This window comes from Nycticebus coucang, chromosome 8, assembly GCF_027406575.1.
Source record: "Nycticebus coucang isolate mNycCou1 chromosome 8, mNycCou1.pri, whole genome shotgun sequence".
Lineage (NCBI taxonomy): Eukaryota > Metazoa > Chordata > Mammalia > Primates > Lorisidae > Nycticebus > Nycticebus coucang.
The window spans coordinates 96,641,653-96,662,197 of record NC_069787.1 but is presented as its reverse complement, the minus strand read 5'-3'; the positions used below and the strand labels follow the sequence as shown (position 1 = coordinate 96,662,197).

General features: G+C 40.9%; 1 protein-coding gene and 1 pseudogene across 7 annotated transcripts in view; one reads left to right on the top strand and one right to left on the bottom strand.

The window, feature by feature from the left end:
* DOCK3 (dedicator of cytokinesis 3) overlaps positions 1-20,545 on the bottom strand; it is an 899,254-nt gene that overhangs the window by 67,944 nt on the left and 810,765 nt on the right. The window lies entirely within an intron of this gene.
* LOC128592670 (pleckstrin homology domain-containing family B member 2-like) lies at positions 19,122-19,770 on the top strand (annotated as a pseudogene).

Genomic DNA, 20,545 nt, shown 5'->3' with positions numbered 1-20,545 from the left:
CCTCTCCCCTTCTTGAATTTGAGTTTTTCTCTCAAGTGTATCTGTAGTTATTAATCTACTAGTTTTAACTTAGTATTGAGTATATAGGATACTTGATTTTCCATTCTTGTGATGCTTAGGAGAATGTTCTCCAAATCCTTCCAGGTAAACATGAAAGATACAAAATCTCCATTGTTTTTATGGCTGAATAGTATTCCACAGTATACATATACCATGTTTATTAATCCGTTCATGGGTTGATGGGCATTTGGGTTGCTTCCACATCTTAGTGATTGTAAAGTGAGCTGCTATCATGCAAGGTGAAAACATCCTTATGGTAAGATGTGTTTTTTTTCTTTTGAGTAGATACCTAGTAATAGGATTGAAGGATAAAATGGTTTAGTTCTTTGAGGAGTCTCCATGCTTCTTTCCATAGAGACTGTACTAGTTTGCAGTCCCACCAATAGTGCATGAATGTTCCCCTCTCCACACCCATGCCAGCATCTGCAGCTTTGGGACCTTGTGATGTGGGCCATTCTCACTGGCGTTAGGTGATAATCTCAGAATGGTTTTCCTTTGATGATTATGGATGATGAGCATTTTTTCCATGTGTTTATTGGCCATTCATCTGTCCTAATGAGAAAAGATTCTGTTTGTGTCTCTTGCCCATTTATTGATGGGGTTATTTCCTTTTTACTTGATTTCCTTGAGTTCTTTGTGGCTTCTGGTTATTAACTCTGGTCCCTTTGTTAGATTCATAACATGAACATCTTCTTCCATTCTGAGGTTGTCTCATTGCTTTGTTGATTGTGTCCTTAGCTGTGCAGACTTTTGTAACTTGATCAGGTCCCATTTATTTTTGTTATTGCTGCCATTGCCAATAGGGTATTCTTCATAAATTCTTTTCCTAAGACCATAAGATCCAGAGTCATTCCCATGCTTTCTTCTGGAGTTTCTATAGTTTCATGTAATAGATTTAGATCTTTTATCCATTGTGAGTTAATTTTTGTAAGTGGTGAGAGGTGCAGGTCTATTTTCAGTTTTTTACATGTGGCTAACCAGTTCTCCCAGCATCATTTATTGGATAGGGATTTCCTTCCCTAGTGTATGCTTTTGTTTGCCTTGTTAAAAATCAGATTATATGAAGGTGGTTTTATCTCTAGGTTCTTCATTCTGTTTCATAGATCTATGTCCCTATTTTTGTGCCAGTACCACACTGCTTTGATCACTACAGACTTGTAGTATAACCTAAAGTCTGGTAACATGACGACTCCATATTTGTTCTTATTTTGGAGAATTACATGTCAGGGCCCGGGACTGGGCAGGTCTTGGGCCTGGTTTAACTAGATTACAGACACGGACCATTAAGCTACCTTGCTCAGGAACAATTGCTCTTAGGTGCCTGCGGGCTGTCTACTTTAGCTGACGGGAGAGAGAATCTTAGAGAGAGTAAAGCAGTCTTAGAATAGATACATCTTAGTCTTTAGTAGAGCTTGGTAATCTTCAGCAGAGAGACACTGTGCTGGCGTTCTGCAGGCAGAAGAGGAGACAGAGTCAGAGTAAGCAGGTCCGTGATAGAATGTGCATGCTCCCTACTGCCTTCGCCTCCAGCCTAATATAAGGCTGATCTCAGTGCCTCTCAACACCACAGGTGTAGAGACTGCCAATTCACCAATGCTCTTGTCTTGCGAGCTCTCATGCTTGTTAGGAGAGCTAAATCCCTCTCTATGCCCTTTTCACCAAGGTGTTCCATTATTGAGCTATACAGGTATTTCTTGTAACTCTCATTCCTCCTAGCCATAGGCTATATGGGCTACTATATTCCCCCCCCTTTAATATACAAACAAAGTAATTTTTAATGTGGTAAGGGCAGTTCTTCCTGTTATCTAGCCCTTTTCTTGCTAGGCAAAAGAATATGGTAATTGTCAAAGTTCAGAATTCCAGGTAAGGGCTCTTTAAATGAGGAAGCCCAATACAGATTTAAATTATTAGCTGCTGCTAGGGAAAAGCCGTGATTGTAATGTTAATTCCTTTAAAGATCTTTTTAAGCTGAGGAAACAAACTGAGAAAATCTTTGTTGAGAGAATTTACCATTTCTTTTTTTTTTTTTATTGTTGGGGATTCATTGAGGGTACAATAAGCCAGGTTACACTGATTGCAATTGTTAGGTAAAGTCCCTCTTGCAATCATGTCTTGCCCCCATAAAGTGTGACACACACCAAGGCCCCACCCCCTCCCTCCCTCCCTCTTTCTGCTTTTCCTCCCCCCCATAACCTTATTTGTCATTAATTGTCCTCATATCAAAATTGAGTACATAGGATTCATGCTTCTCCATTCTTGTGATGCTTTACTAAGAATAATGTCTTCCACTTCCATCCAGGTTAATACGAAGGATGTAAAGTCTCCATTTTTTTTTAATAGTTGAATAGTATTCCATGGTATACATATACCACAGCTTGTTAATCCATTCCTGGGTGGGTGCGCATTTAGGCTGTTTCCACATTTTGGCGATTGTAAATTGAGCTGCAATAAACAGTCTAGTACAAGTGTCCTTATGATAAAAGGATTTTTTCCTTCTGGGTAGATGCCCAGTAATGGGATTGCAGGATCAAATGGGAAGTCTAGCTTGAGTGCTTTGAGGTTTCTCCATACTTCCTTCCAGAAAGGTTGTGCTAGTTTGCAGGTTCTCTCAAAGGCTCTGTTACTTGCGGTCCTTTAGTGGTCCCAGGTAGTGGAGTTTTTCCTGCTTTCAAGCTGCTTTTCCAGTGGAATTTTTGCTAATTGATTCCAGACTCTTTTTTTAAATGGAGCTCCCTAGCACAAAGGTGGTTTAACTCTTAGTTACTCATCCCTCCTTTGTCCTCCCTCTCATAACCTTCCAATGGAGTCACTTGCTTTGGAGTCTCCCTTTCCCCTTTGAGCTGTGTCCAGGCTCTTTAGCTGGACCTGGTTATAGTACACAGATGCTGATGAGAGTTGGGTTACCCCTTCACCACACAGAATAATCAAATATTCCACAACTTTTTTTTTGCAGTTTTTGGCTGGGGCTGGGCCTGAACCTGCCACCTCTGGCATATGGGGCCGGCACCCTACTCCTTTGAGCCACAGGCACGACCCATCATCCATTGGTCTGGTTTAATTTCCTCAGTATTTTTTTTTTGAGACAGAGCCTCAAGCTGTTGCCCTGGGTAGAGTGCTGTGGAATCACAGCTCACAGCAACCTCGAACTCCTGGGCTCAAGCGATTCTCCTACCTCCACCTCCCAAGTAGCTGGGACTACAATCGCCTGCCACAATGCCAGCTATTTTTTGGTTGCAGCTGTCATTGTTGTTTGGTGGGCCCGGGCTGGATTTGAACCTGCCAGTTCAGGTGTATGTGGCTGGTGCCTTAGCCACTTGAGCCACAGGCGCTGAGCCATTTCCTCAGTTTTATGCTGAGCTAACCAAGCTGGCAGAGTGTTCCCATGGCATAGAATTGAATTACACTGTTTTTCTGAGAATAGTTTAAAATGAAAATATTAAAGAAACTATGTTTTAACTTCTTTCATTTACCAGTGGGTCCTGATTCTGGCCCAACTGATAATTTCCCTACAATAAAGGTGTTTGTTCCATCCTTATCAAATTGAGAATGGCATTCGTTTGCCCAATGAAAGCCTTTTTTACACTTGGGACATACATCTGGAGGTTTACATGCCCTTTGTTCCTTTTCTTTAGCATTCAGCATTCTCTCCCCCCACCCGCTTTTTTTATTCTTTTCCCTTTTAAACACTCTTTTCTCTTTTGGCCTAGCTGCCCACATTTATGGCATTTGATGTTAACTGGAGGATTTACTCTCTGATCTTCCAACTGCCCAATTTGAGTTGTCATGTCAATACAGCATTTACCTGCTTCAACTATAAGATTCATCTGATCTCTCAACTATTTTATATCAGCTGCCATGATCTTAATCTAGTCTTTGAGCTGTTCCATCTGATACTTCAACTGCTGTATCTCATTTGCCATGATTTTTCTCTGCTGGCTTTTTATTTTGGCTTTATACTTTTTACAGTCTTTCCTTTTCAAATCTTAGAACCTTTGGCTGCCTTAAAGGGACAGGAGCTTTTTAGCTATTTTTTACTCTGGAGTCTTAGTTTTACAAAACCCCACTTCCTCTATTTCTTCACCAGCCCCCTTAATCTACCTCAATTATTTTCTTTTAAACAGAACTCTTTACTGCCAAAAAGGGATTTGGGCATCAGTCTCTCAAAAGCTACTTCCTTCTGGCAATGGGCGAAGATATTTCTTTTCCCTCTATTTCTATTTCTCTTCTCTCTCTTTTTCTTATTTGCTAAAGCTTATTTCCCTCTTGGTCCATGTTCACTGAATCCTGTCCACTACGCCATTTGTCACTGGTGTTCACTATCCCACTTCTGACACCACTTGTCAGGGCCTGGGACTGGGCAGGTCTCGGGCCTGGCTTGGCTAGGTTCTGGACAAGGACTGTTAAGCTACCTTGCTCTTAGGTGCCTGAGGGCTATCTGCTTTAGCTGATGGGAGAGAGAGATAGTCTTAGAGAGAGTAAAGCAGTCTTAGAATAGATAGATCTTAGTCTTTAGTAGAGCTTGGTAACCTTCAGCAGAGAGATGCTGTGCTGGTGTTCTGCAGGTAGGAGAGGATCTGTGATAGAATGCGGGTCTGTGATAGAATGCGCATGCTCCCGACTGCCTTCTCCTCCAGCCTAATAAAAGGCTGATCTCATGCCTCTCAACACCACTGGTGTAGGGACTGCCAATTCACCAATGCTCCTGTCTTGTGAGCTCTCATGCTTGTTAGGAGAGCTAAATCCCTCTCCATGCCCTTTTCACCAAGGTGTTCCATTATTGAGCTATACAGGTAGTTCTTTTATTTTTATTTTTTTATTGTTAAATCATGGCTGTGTACATTAGTGCAATCAAGGGGTACAATGTGCTGGTTTCATATACAATCTGAAATATTCTCATTAAGCCGTTCAATGTAGCCTTCATGGCATTTTCTTAGTTATTGTATGTAGACATTTGTATTCTGCCTTTTGTAAGTTTCGCCTGTACCCATTCTAAGATGCACTATACAGGTAGTTCTTATAACTCTCACTCCTCCTAGCCAGAGGCTATATGGGCTACTAAAATTACACTGACTATTTTAGATTTTTTCTGGTTTCATATTTAATAAAGAACAATTTTTTCAAGAACTTCAAAGTATGACATTGGTATTTTAATGGGGATTGCATTAAATCTGTAAATTGCTTTAGATAGTATAGACATTTTAACAATGTTGATTTTTCTTTTTTTTTTTTTTTGTAGAGACAGAGTCTCACTTTATGGCCCTCGGTAGAGTGCCGTGGCCTCACACAGCTCACAGCAACCTCCAACTCCTGGGCTTAAGCGATTCTCTTGCCTCAGCCTCCCGAGTAGCTGGGACTACAGGCGCCCGCCACAACGCCCGGCTATTTTTTGGTTGCAGTTTGGCCGGGGCCGGGTTTGAACCCGCCACCCTCGGTATATGGGGCTGGCGCCTTACCGACTGAGCCACAGGCGCCGCCCAACAATGTTGATTTTTCTTAGCCATGAGCATGGTATGTTTTCCATCTGTTAACATCCTTTGCTATTTCTTTTCTGTGTTTCATTGTTCTCTCTGTAGAGATCCTTTACATACTTCATTAAGTGTATTCCAAGGTATTTAATTTTCTTTGCACATATTGTATCCTTGATTTGATTCTAAGCTTGACTATTGTTGGTATACATGAAGGCTACTGACTTGTGGACATTGATTTCATATTCTGAGATGTTACTGCATTTCTTTGTTACTTCCAGCAGTCTCATGGTTGAGTCCTTGTGATTTTCTAAATATATGATCATATCATCAGCAAAGAATAATAGTTTGACTTCCTCTGTCCTCATTTGGATTCCTTTCATGTCCTTCTCTTGTCTGATTGCACTGGCTAGGATTTATAGCACTATGTTGAATAGCAGTGGTCATAGTGGGCATCCTTGTCTGGTTCTAGTGAGAATGCTTTCAGTTTTTCTCTGTTCAATATAAATCACCCCCTGGCCACAAGATTCTCAAGAGAACGGCTTGATTATAACAAAAGATCTTTCTTTACACATAGAGGTACAGGAAGATTGTGTTTCCCAGAACAGAGCAAAAAGGTAGGGAGAGGATCTGGAGCAGCAAAGAGTACAATAGCATAAACAGGGGTATACCAGTCCATGGGAGTCTATGGCCAGCAGCAGCTATTTCACCACAGATTTGTTAGAAGTAAGTTCTCAGGCCTCCCCTAGCCTTTTGGAATAAAAATTCAGGATGGGGGAGGGAATCAGGATGCACAATATGTTTTAACAAGCCTTCCAGGTGTTTGGTTGTCTATTAAGTGCTAGAATGTTTGTATCAGGCAAAAGACCTGGTGCTGGAAGCATATGGGTACATTACTTCATCACTCTTACAGAATTGAGAAAAGGAAGAATTAGGAGAAATTGAGAAATCTAAAACATGGGACACTGAAGATCAATGTATGCACAATCAACATCTTTAAGTCAAATAAATGGTAAGTTCTTCACATATATCATGTTATAATTAGCGATACTAACCATTTGGTTTGCAGAGTTAATTTTGTTCTACAGAACCAATAAATTTTCCTGAAATGAGACCTCGTTATTCATTCAACAAACATTTGTCCTGTGACATAACAAGCTGCATAGTTCTGGACAAGGATTTGTCCTCTAGCCCAAGTTTCCTCATTCACGAAATAGAAATGGTGCTACTTCTGTGTCATTATTCCTTGGCTTTTGGGATGTGCTCAAAAAACATTAGTTTTTATTTGTATCTCTATGAGCCTACCATATCCCACGTACCACAGTGGGTTCTGAGAAATAAAATGCAGTAGAATGGTCCTGGTTCATGAGAGCTCATCTGGTAGGGGAGGCAGGCACAACAGCTGACACAATTCAGCATGGTCAGCTCAGATGAGGGTGAGAGTGTGGGTGACTTTAAGTGTTGTCCAGGGTCCAGGACTGAGACACTAGGCTGGAAGGGAGCTAACACTGTTTGGCTATGGGCTACCTGCACAGCCATTGTGGGAGAACTGCTCTGCAGGTTGCAGAGCAAGGCTCAGGCTGGGAGACCTTGGGCAAGTGATCTAGTGACTGTGAGCAGTGCCAAAGGCTGGGACTGAGACACTGGAGAAGAGCAGAACTTTCAGTGTTTGGCAGTAAGAGGGTTACATTGCAGCACTGACTCTCAGGGGTATAGAGTGAGGCCAGTTTTTTTTTTTTTTATTAAATCATAGCTGTGTACATTAATGCGATCATGGGGCACCATACACTGGTTTTATAGACCGTTTGACACATTCTCATCACACTGGTTAACATAGCCTTCCTGGCATTTTCTTAGTTATTGTGTCAAGACATTTACACTCCACATCTACTAAGTTTCACATATACCCTTGTAAGATGCACCGCAGGTGTAATCCCAGCAATCACCCTCCCTCTGCTCACCTCCCCACTCCCTCCCCTCCCTTTACCCCTTCCCCCTATTCTTGGGTTAAAACTGGGTTATAGCTTTCATGTGAAAGCCATAGATTAGTTTCATAGTAGGGCTGAGTACATTGGGTACTTTTTCTTCCATTCTTGAGATACTTTACTAAGAAGAATATGTTCCAGCTCCATTCATGTAAACATGAAAGAGGTAAAGTCTCCATCTTTCTTTAAGGCTACATAATATTCCATGGTGTACATATACCACAATTTATTAATCCATTCGTGGATCAATGGGCACTTGGGCTTTTTCCATGACTTAGCAATTATGAATTGGGCTGCAATAAACATTCCGGTACAAATATCTTTGTTATGATGTGATTTTTGGTCTTCTGGGTATATACCTAGTAGAGCAATTATAGGATTGAATGGCAGGTCTATTTTTCAGATCTCTAAGTATTCTCCAAACATCTTTCCAAAAGCAATGTATTAATTTGCATTCCCACCAGCAGTGTAGAAGTGTTCCCTTTTCTCCACATCCACGCCAACATCTCTGGTCTTGGGATTTTGTGATAGGCTAATCTTACTGGAGTTAGATGATATCTCCAAGTAGTTTTGATTTGCATTTCTCTGATGATTAAAGATGATGAGCATTTTTTCATATGTGAGGCCAGTTTTGATGCGCCAGATAAGTAGGCAGCCACTTCAGGAGAGATCCCAGTGACATGTGCTTTCCTGGGAAAGCTTCTGCTTAGCCAAGGTTAACGGTTTAAAGTGTTTTTTAAGCAGGCAGAGGAGAGATTCAGGTTCTCAACCCTGTAGGGTTTGAGGGCAAAGAAGTCAGCAGAGGCCTCCAGTATCTCATACAGCTGTATCAGCATTGTGATTAGCATCTCATACCCTAGAAGATCACCTGTTGTCCAGACAATATTCAGCAAGATATATATATATATATATATACTGTTTTTTTATTTCAACATTTTCCCCCTAGACTTTTTTTTCTTTCTTTCTTCATTTTTCTAGTTTAAATATAACTTCCCATTGTTGCCTTCTTCAATAATAAGAACTTCATTTATGCTAGTGTTTCTGCCCCTGCTATTTGGTTTTCCCCCCAATTTTATACTGTAAGGTTTTCTGTTTGTTTTGGTTTGATTTATAGTATTTTGTCTTTCCTCTCTACTTGGTGGAGGTGGGATACTGTGTCTGCTCAGGTTGGCAAAGAGCTGCTGACCTCAAAAGAACCCAGCACCCCCAGAGATTGGGGGTTTTTAAGGTGTGGTTTTTAAGGTGTGGGTCAAAGTACCCTACTGTCCACCTTTATTACTCCTGTCTCCCTCTTTCTGTGCCTCTCTTCTTTTTGTCAATATTCCCTTTTACTCACCCCACCTCCTTTCTCCTTTTTCTTTCTTTCTTTTTTTTTTTTTTAAATCTTTTTTCCCTTCTTGCTCTTCAATCTTCTCATCCTTTTACTCCTATACCAAAAAGGACTCATTGAAACCTTAGGCCAGAGGGATGGTAAGTTAAAGAGCAAGAAGAAGTGAAAGGAAAATTAGGGCCAGGAAACAGATAAAAGAATAAACTCATGAGGAAGAATCAGCAGAAAAATCCTGGCAACATGAAAAACCAGTCCAGGGCAACCCCTCACGCCCACAAGGGACCATGAGGTAGCTACTGCAGAGGATTCCATCTATAAAGAAATGTGAGAAATGATAGAAGGAGAATTTAAAATAAAAATGATGAAAACAAGGAAGGAAATTGCTGAAAAAATGAAAAATAACCAGAAAACGATGAAGAAAATCGCTGGGAAAATGGAAAATAACCAAAAAGAAATCCCAGAACAGAATAAAGTAAGAGATGAATGATATGAAGTATATAGAAAGGATATAGCAGAGCTGAAGGAACTGAAGCAGTCAATTAGAGAACTTAAAGATGCAATAGAAAGTATCAACAGGGGGGAGGAGACAAGATGGCTGACTGAAGCCAGCTTTCCACAGAGGCTCCCATCCAGTAGGAGAGTTAAAGGACAAAAATTCAGCAAGTAACCTGGTGGATTTAAGCTGCACTAAGACAGAAGGTTGAAGAACGCACGTCAACCCCTCTGAGGTGAGCTGTGACCACAAGGATACAAACAAAAGGTACAAAATCCATCACCAAGCGGATGGGAGTCCCCTCCCCCATAAGAACGGCTCAGAGTGCCCCACAAACAATCGGGCAGAGTTCAAAGGTCCTCCCACTACACTCCACGGGAGAGACCCTCTAAAAACTGGACCTACCTCCCCTACTAGGGTGCCAAGGCATCCTCCTGCCAGGCATAAAACTGTATAAACTGTATATAGTCTCCACCTGGAATTCTGAGCTCCTAGCACTCCCCTTTACTCACACTGAGGTCTGGAGGCCAGTCCCGGTCGGCGGACAGGGGACCGCACCAGAGTGGCAGTTCCCTGAGGCACATGCAATAGCCGTCTTTTGGTGACAATATGGCCAGGCATAAAACTGTGTAAAGCTGTGTGTGTTCTCTGCCCGCAACCTCAGGCTCCAAGCGCTCCCCACACTCCCCTCTGCTCTCGCTCCAAGGTCTGGAGGCCTGTCCCCCAGGGGTCCAGACCCTTGGGTGATTGCTCGAGGGGTGTAGACAGTGCTAGCCTGCAGCCGGTTGGTGCAGACTCTGGGGTATGGGAGCTGAGAGAGGACGGTTGGCCAGAGGGGGGCTATACCGGAGCAGCAGTTGCCTGAGCCATAAAACAGCAGCCCTCTTTTGCTAGCAATACGGCTTAGTACTGAGTATTCTGAAGCCACACCCCCTGTCTCCCTGGGCAACCAGAGACTCTGAGTATAGGATTTGCCTGAGGCTACTCCAACTTGCAAACTGGGGAAACTCCCAGGGCAGGGCTGACCCAGAGGTCCGCTTTACTAAACCTAAGACACACCTGGCCCTCAGGGGATCGTCAGCCTATAGACAATACAAGAGCAAAGACAAGCAGATTTGGAACTCAATTCAGCTTCTCTTCTGCAGGGGAACCGCAGAGTTGTTCTGTTCTGTTCTGTCAGTAACATTAATCAGGGGCAAGACTGGACCTGAGTGAAAATCCCCCAACCTTCATCAAGCGCCCGAAGTTGTCAGGCCTCACCTCCTCCTGCTGGAGAGAGGCAGAGCGCAGTGGCCTGGTAGACTTCCTTGTGATTCAGGCAGGTGCAAACTCCTGGAGTACCGATTCACTACAGGCAACTGGGTCAGCCAAATGCAGGGCTATCAGTGACTGGGTGTGACAGTGGTGCAAGGTGGGGAAGGAGGCATCAACCTTCCCAGACTGATCTATTGGCTGGGTGGCTCCTCCTGACTCCATGCAGCACTGGACCAAGCCACACCAGAGTAGTCACCAGACCCCTGTGTTCCAGTTCCCAGAGACCTCTTAAACTCTCTCACCAAAGACAGGTGCAGACTGAGACAATTGATTTGGACTTTTTGAACTGAACCAATCGCCTGAGGACAAATCAGGTGGTGCCCTGTGTGCACAGTGGTAGGAAGGTTTGATTTTTCTTTTCCAATTGTTTGCCGGTGGGGGGTAGGGTAACTTAATTGCTGATATTTCTCCACAGCTGAGACTTCAATCCAGAGTATCTGTTTCACTAGGGTGGAACAGAAACCAGCTGAAAACAAGACAGAACCACTTAGCCCCACCACAACAAACAGGGCCCCAGTTTCTCAGGCCACAACACTGTACAGGCCCTTGACAAAGCCCCAGGGAAAAAAAACAGAGGGAGTAAAACAACCTTGGGTCGGAATCAGTGGAAAAACTCTGGTAAACATGAATAACCAGAATAGATCAACCCCCCAAGGAAAGATATCGCAGATGCAATTGAAGATCCCATTCATAAACAACTGGCTGAGATGTCAGAAATCGAATTCAGAATTTGGATTGCAGACAAGATTAACAAAGTGGAATTAGGAATTCGAGGGGAAATTCAAAAGTTGTCTCAAGAATTTCACGAATTTAAAGACAAAACCACCAAAGACTTAGACACACTGAAGCAAGAATTTGCAGTCCTCAAAAATATGAAAAATACAGTAGAATCCCTCAGCAACGGAATGGAGCAAGCAGAAGAAAGGATTTCTGACATCGAAGATAAAGCCTTTGAACGCTCCCAAACTCTCAAAGAGGAAGAGAAATGGAGAGCAAAAATGGACCATTCTCTCAGAGAGCTCTGGGATAATTCGAAGAAGGCAAATATCCGAATCATAGGAGTTCCAGAAACAGATGAAGTGGCCTCGCTAGGCACAGAGGCCCTTCTGCATGAAATTATGAAAGAGAATTTTCCAGACATGCCTAGAGATTCTGAAATTCAGATAGTGGACAGCTTCAGAACCTCAGCACGACTCAACCCCAATAAGACATCCCCCAGGCATATCATAATTAACTTCACTAAAGTTAATATGAAGGAGAAAATCCTCAAAGCTGCCAGGAGAAAAAAACCATTACCTTTAAAGGGAAGAATATTAGAATGACTGCAGATCTCTCTGCTGAAACTTTTCAAGCCAGAAGAGGGTGGTCACCAACTTTTAATCTCCTAAAGCAAAATAACTTTCAACCCCGGATCTTGTATCCAGCTAAACTGAGTTTCATTTATGATGGAGAAATTAAATACTTTAATGACATTCATATGTTGAAGAAATTTGCCATAACCAAACCAGCTCTTGAGGATATTCTCAGACCTATCCTCCATAATGACCAACCCAATCCTCCACCACAAAAGTAAACTCACTCAGAAACTTCGGATCAAACTCCAATTTCCACACTGGCTAAAGGATTAAAAATGCCCACTGGACTTTTGAAAAACTCGATACCCAAAACTTCACCAGACTTATCAATATTCTCCATTAATGTGAATGGCTTAAACTGTCCTCTAAAGAGGCATAGGTTAGCTGATTGGATACAAAAACTCAGGCCAGATATCTGTTGCATACAAGAGTTACATCTTAACTTAAAAGATAAATACAGACTCAGGGTGAAAGGATGGTCGTCCATATTTCAGGCAAATGGTAATCAGAAAAAAGCAGGTGTTGCAATTTTATTTGCAGATACAATAGGCTTTAAACCAACAAAAGTAAGGAAGGACAAGAATGGTCACTTCATATTTGTTAAGGGTAATACTCAATATGATGAGGTCTCAATTATTAATATCTATGCACCCAAACAGAATGCACCTCAATTTATAAGAGAAACTCTAACAGACATGAGCAACTTGATTTCCTCCAGCTCCATAATGGTCGGAGATTTCAACACTCCCTTGGCAGTGTTGGATTGATCCTCCAACAAGAAGCTGAGCAAAGAAATCTTAGATTTATACCTAACCATCCAACAGTTGGATTTAGCAGACATCTACAGAACATTTCATCCCAACAAAACTGAATACACATACTTCTCATCAGCCCATGGAACTTACTCCAAAATCGATCACATCTTAGGTCACAAGTCTAACCTCAGTAAATTTAAAGGAATAGAAATTATTCCATTCATCTTCTCAGACCACCGTGGAATAAAACTTGAGCTGAGTAACAACAGGAATCTGCATACTCATACAAAAACATGGAAGTTAAATAACCTTATGCTGAATGATAGCTGGGTCAGAGATGAGATTAAGAAAGAAATCACCAACTTTTTGGAACAAAACAACAATGAAGACATGAATTATCAGAACCTCTGGGACACCGCAAAGGCAGTTCTAAGAGGGAAATTTGTAGCACTGAAAGCCTTCCTCAAGAGAACGGAAAGAGAGGAAGTTAACAACTTAATGGGACATCTCAAGCAACTGGAAAAGGAAGAACATTCCAACCCCAAACCCAATAGAAGAAAAGAAATAACCAAAATTAGAGCAGAATTAAATGAAATTGAAAGCAAAAGAATAATACAACAGATCAATAAATCAAAAAGTTGGTTTTTCGAAAAGGTCAATAAAATAGATAAACCTTTGGCCAACCTAATCAGGAAAAAAAGAGTAAAATCTCTAATCTCATCAATCAGAAACAACAAAGATGAAATAACAACAGACTCCTCAGAAATCCAAAAAATCCTTAATGAATATTACAAGAAACTGTATTCTCAGAAATATGAAAATCTGCAGGAAATTGACTGATACTTGGAAGCACGTCACCTTCCAAGACTTAGCCAGAATCAAGTGGAAATGTTGAACAGGCCCATATCAAGTTTGGGAAAAGCATCAACCATACAAAACCTCCCTAAAAAGAAAAGCCTGGGACCAGATGGTTTCACGTCAGAATTCTACCAAACTTTTAAAGAGGAATTAGTACCTATATTACTCAACCTGTTCCAAAAGGTAAAAAAAGAAGGAAGACTACCTAACACGTTCTATGAAGCAAACATCACTCTGATCCCCAAACCAGGAAAAGACCCAACAAGAAAAGAAAATTATAGACCAATATCACTAATGAATATAGATGCAAAAATATTCAACAAGATCCTAACAAACAGAATCCAGCAACACATCAAACAAATTATACATCATGACCAAGTCGGTTTTATCCCAGGGTCTCAAGGCTGGTTCAATATACGTAAATCTATAAATGTAATCCAGCACATAAACAAATTAAAAAACAAAGACCATATGATTCTCTCTGTCGGAAGCCATATAAGGTACAGCTTGGCCTTACTTCCTCTTCAAGTAAAAAACAGTTTTACCTTTTCCCAGTAACTTTACCTGGCAACTAGCCAACCAATCACCTTATGCCCCATCTTACTTACTCTAGCCAATCCCCAGTTAACAACTCCTCTGAACCTCCCAACAAGACCCACCCACCTTCCCCGTAATGCTTATAAGGCACAAGTTTTTTCAATAAAATTTGAGACTTCATCAGAAAACTGTCTTGTCTCCCTTTCTCGCGTCCCTTGTTTGTTTTTCTCCTTTAGGTGGTTCCTGGGCCCCCCGTTGCTGTCCCACGGGTTGGGACACTCTCAATCGATGCAGAAAAAGCTTTTGATAATATCCAGCATCCCTTCATGATCAGAACACACTTTATGGGGGCAAGACATGATTGCAAGAGGGACTTTACCTAACAATTGCAATCAGTGTAACCTGGCTTATTGTACCCTCAATGAATCCCCAACAATAAAAAAAAAAATAAATAAATAAATAAATAAATACAGGAAAAAAAAAAAAAAACAAAGAAAATCGGTGTAGAAGGGACATTTCTTAAACTGATAGAGACCATCTACAGCAGACCCATGGCAGTATCATATTGAATAGGAGTTAAATTGGAATCATTTCCACTCAGGTCAGGAACAAGACAAGGCTGCCCATTGTCTCCATTGCTTTTTAACATTGTAATGGAAGTTTTAGCCACTGCAATTAGCGAAGAAAAGGCGATCAAGGGCATCCATATAGGGTCAGAAGAGATCAAACTTTCGCTCTTCATGGATGATATGATTATATATCTGGAAAACACTAGGGACTCTACTACAAAACTCTTAGAAGTGATCAAGGAATACAGCAGCATCTCAGGTTACAAAATCAACATTCATAAATCGGTAGCCTTTATATAAACCAACAATAGTCAAGTTGAAAAAACAGTTAAGGACTCTATCCCTATCCACAGAGAACTCAAACGCATTAGCAAGAATAGAACAAGGGATCCCATTGCAGGCTGGGCAAGGGATTTGAAGAGAAACAGTAGTGCCAAAGAAGATGAAATATTTGGGAATTTATCTAACAATGGATGTGAAAGATCATTATTAGGAGAACTATGAAACTGTAAGAAAATAAATAGCTGAAAATATTAACAAATGGAAAAACATACCATGCTCATGGCTGGGAAGAATCAACATTGTTAAAATGTCCATACTACCCAAAGCAATATATAATTTCAATGCAATCCCTATTAAAGCGCCACTGTCATACTTTAAAGATCTTGAAAAAAAAAATACTTCGTTTTATATGGAATCAGAAAAAACCTCGAATAGCCAAGACATTACTCAGAAATAAAAACAAAGCAGGAGGAATTACGCTACCAGATCTCAGACTATACTACAAATTGATAGTGATCAAAACAGCATGGTATTGGCACAAAAACAGAGAAGTAGATGTCTGGAACAGAATAGAGAACCAAGAGATGAACCCAGCTACTTACTGTTATTTAATCTTTTACAAGCCCATTAAAAACATTCAGTTGGGAAAAGATTCCCTATTTAATGAATGGTGCTGGGCGAACTGGCTGGCAACCTGTAGAAGACTGAAACTGGACCCACACCTTTCACCATTAACTAAGATAGACTCTCACTGGATCAAAGATTTAAACTTAAGACATGAAACTATAAAAATACTAGAGGAGAGTGCAGGGAAAACCCTTTAAGAAATTGGGCTGGGCGAGTATTTTATGAGGAGGACCCCCCGGGCAATTGAAGCAGCTTCAAAAATACACTACTGGGACTTGATCAAACTAAAAAGCTTCTGCACAGCCAAGAACACAGTAAGTAAAGCAAGCAAACAGCCCTCAGAATGGGAGAAGATATTTGCAGGTTATGTCTCCGACAAAGGTTTAATAACAAGAATCCACAGAGAACTCAAACGCATTAGGAAGAATAGAACAAGGGATCCCATCGCAGGCTGGGCAAGGGATTTGAAGAGAAACTTCTCTGAAGAAGACAGGCGAGCGGCCTTCAGACATATGAAAAAATGCTCATCATCTTTAATCATCAGAGAAATGCAAATCAAAACTACTTTGAGATACCATCTAACTCCAGTGAGACTAGCCTATATCACAAAATCCTAAGACCAGAGATGTTGGCACGGATGTGGAGAAAAGGGAACACTTTTGCACTGCTGATGGGAATGCAAATTAATACATTTCTTTTGGAAAGAGATACGGAGAACACTTCAATATCTAAAAATAGATCTGCCACTCACTCCTGTAATCCCTCTACTGGGCATATACTCAGAAGACCAAAAATCACATTATAAGAAAGATATTTGTACCAGAATGTTTATTGCAGCCCAATTCATAACTGCTAAGTCATGGAAGAAGCCCAAGTGCCCATTGATCCACGAATGGATTAATAAATTGTGGTATCTGTACACCATGGAATATTATGTAGCCTTAAAGAAAGATGGAGACTTTACCTCTTTCATGTTTACATGGATGGAGCTGGAACATATTCTTCTTAGTAAAGTATCTCAAGAATGGAAGAAAAAGTACCCAATGTACTCAACCCTACCATGAAACTAATTTAGGGTTTTCAAATGAAAGCTATAACCCAGTTACAACCTAAGAATAGGGGGAAGGGGGAAGGAAGGGGAGGGAGGGGGGAGGTTTGTAGAGGGAAGAGGATTGGTGGGATTATACCAGCGGTGCATCTTACAAGGGTATATGTGAAACTTGGTAAACGGTCTGTGAAGCTAGTGAATGATGCCCCATGAATATATCAATGTATACAGCTATGATTTAATAAAAAAATAATAATAAAAAAAGAAAGTATCAACAACAAATTAGACCATGTAGAAGAAAGAATCTGAGAGATAGAACGCAAATTCTTGAAATAACTCAGATAGATAAAGAGACAGAAAAAAAGAGAAAGCAGAACATTCACTGATAGAATTATGGGACTTTATGAAGCGTTCAAACTTACAAGTTATAGGTATAATAGAAGGGGAAGAAGAATGCCCAGAGGAATGGAAGCCATACTAGACAATATTATAAATGAAAATTTCCCAAATATCACCAAAGATTCTGACACACTCCTTTCAGAGGGATATTGGACTCTAGGTCACCTCCAACTCAAATAGAGCTTCTCCAAGACTTTGAACCTGTCCAAAGTCAAGACAAAAGAAAAGATTCTGGAAGCTGCCAGAGCAAATCCATCAGGGTGACTGCAGATGTGTTCTATGAAGCAAACATCACCCTGATACCAAAACCAGGAAAAGACTCAACTAAAAAGGAGAACTTCAGACTAATTTCACTAATGAATATAGATGCAAAAATTCTCAACAAAATCCTAGCCAACAGATTACAGCTTATCATCAAAAAAGTCTTACATCATGACCAGGTAGGTTTCATCCCAGGGATGCAAGGCTGGTTAGTCCATAAATGCTATTCACCGTATCAATAGAAGCAAAAACAAAGACCATATGATCCTATCAATAGATGCAGAAAAAGCATTCAATAAAATCCAGCATCCTTTTCTAATTAGAACACTTAAGAGTATAGGCATAGGTGGCACATTTCTTAAACTGATCAAAGCTATCTGTGACAAACTCACAGCTAATATTTTACTGAATGGAGTAAAACTGAAAGCTTTTCCACTTAGAAATAGAACCAGACAAGATTGTCTTCTATCACCACTACTATTCAACATAGTGCTGGAAGTTGTAGCCAATACAATTAGGCAAGAGAAGGAGATAAAGGGCATCTAAATGGGAGCAAAGGAGGTCAAACTCTCCCTCTTTGCTGACAATATGATCTTATGCTTAGAGAACCCCAAAAACTCAACCACAAGACTCCTGGAAGTCATCAAATAATACAATAATGTCTCAAGATATAAAATCAATGTCCATAAGTTCTCTGTATATGCCAATAACAGCCAAGGTGAGAGGCTAATTAAGGACATAACTCTCTTCACCACAGTTTCAAAGAAAATGAAATACCTAGGAATATACCTAACAAAGAGGTGAAGGACCTCTATAAAGAAAATTATGAAACCCTATGGAAAGAAATAGCAAAGGATATTAACAAATGGAAGAACATACCATGCTCATGCCTGGGAATAATCAACATTGTTAAAATGTCTATACTTCCCAAAGCAATCTACAGATTCAATGCCAACCCTATTAAAATACCAACATTGTACTTTCAAGAATTGGAAAAAATAATTCTTCATTTTGTATGAAACCAGAAAAAACCCCATATAGCTAAGGCAGTTCTTAGTAATAAAAACAAAGTCGGGGGCATCAGCCTACCAGACTTTAGGCTGTCCTACAAGGCCATAGTAGTTAAAAAAGAATGCTACTGGCACAAAAATGGAGACATAGACATTTGGAATTGAATAGAAAACCAGGAAATGAAACTAACTTACAGCTACCTAATCTTTGATAAACCAAACAAGAACGTACATTGGGGGAAAGGATCTGTATTCAATAAATGGTGCTGGGAGAACTATATATCCACATGTAAAAGACTGAAACCAGACCCGCATCTTTCTCCACTCACAAAAATTGATTCAAGATGGATAAAAGACCTAAATTTAAGGCATGAAATGATAAAAATCCTTAAAGAAAGCATAGAAAAAACACTTGATAATATTGTCCTGGGGAAAGACTTTATGAAGAAGACTTATGTGGCAATTGAAACAAAACAAAAATAAACAAATGGGACTTAAACTGAAAAGCTTCTGTACAGCTAAGAAGACAACAACCAAAGCAAATAGACAACCTACACAATGGGAAAGGATATTTGCAAATTTTGTATTAAACAAAAGCTTGATAACTAGGATCTATAGAGAACAATCCACATGAAAAAAGCCAACAATCCTATATATCAATGGGCAAGAGAGATGAAAAGAACCTTCTCTAAATCCCAGCCGAGGAGGCCGAGCTGCGTCCTTGCTTTCCCCGCCCTGGTTTGCGCACTGCTGTGGGAGCGTTTGCAGGTGAAGAGATGGTGTTTGTGAAGAGTGGATGGTTGCTGCGACAGAGTACTATTTTGAAACACTGGAAGAAGAATTGGTTTGATCTGTGGTCGGATGGTCACCTGATCTATTATGATGACCAGACCTGTCAGAGTATCAAGACAAAGTCCACAAGCCAGTTGACTGCATCAACATCCGCTCTGGGGCACGAATGTCGGGATATTCAGCCTCCAGAAGGGAAGTCTAAAGACTGTATGCTGCAGATTGTTTGCTGAGATAGGAAAACTGTCAGTCTTTGGGCAGAAAGTACAGATGATCGTTTGGCGTGGAAATTTACACTCCAGGATTCCAGGACCAACACAGTGTATGTGGGCTCTGCGGTCAAGACTGATGACACAGCTGTGGTTTCTTTGCCTCCCCAGTACACTGCGTATGCCACACGGACACCTGAGCAGGCGTATGGCTATGGTCCATACGGTGGTGCATACCCACCAGGAACTCAAGTTGTCTATGCTGCATATGGGCAAGCGTATGCTGTGCCCTACCAGTACCCATATACAGGACTTTAGGGACAGCAGCCTACCAACCAAGTCATCATCCATAAGTGGTATCCAGACAACGATAGTGATTTGGCACTGGGCATGCTGGCAGGGGCGGCCACGGCCATGGCCTTAGGCTCTCTCTTCTAGGTCTTCTGGAGGCCTTGAGATCTGGATGTGCACAGCTTCTGATAACCCCATGTGCAATGATAGAATCTGCAGGGCGTTTCCATTTGTGACACATGTTTTTAATCATAGTTGTAATAGTTCCTTTGAAAGTAGTGATGTCTTAATTGTAACTGATCGATATAAGTATCTTAGAGGAGGGTTTACACTGTGCTGTTTAGATGAACACGAACTCTTTAGGGGCACAAGCTCATTCCTAATGAAACTCTTGGAATACCTTCTTTGAATATACCTATTTTGAAAGGCATTTTCTTTTTAGAGTTGAGTGCAGCAACTTTAGGGATAATTTATTTTTGTGTTGTGCCAGTAATATAGTGATATGTAAGTAAATGAATGATCATGGCAAGAAAAACTGCAGCTTCTGTTTAACTTCAGACCTTCAAAGCTCAGGCAGGAGCTGGGCTGGTTGGGTCCTGGGCAGCTTCCTGAGGCAGTGATGTGAGAGCCCCAGACCTGCCTTCTGGATTCCACAAGCCCCATCCATTCAGGATGACAGAGGACAGCCCCGCTTTGAGAAAGGATGCTTCAGAAACCTGCCTAACCCTAGCTGCTTATTCTCATGTTATTTTGGTAGGTCTTGGTAGTAGGATTTAGAAGCATCTCAAATTAGGAATTGATTTGTTCCTCAAAGTTTTAGGGCTTTATCCTTTAACACTTGAAGAAGGCAGAATAATAACAAGTGTACGCAGGTAGGTTTGCTTTATTCAGAGACGTGTCTGGTTTGG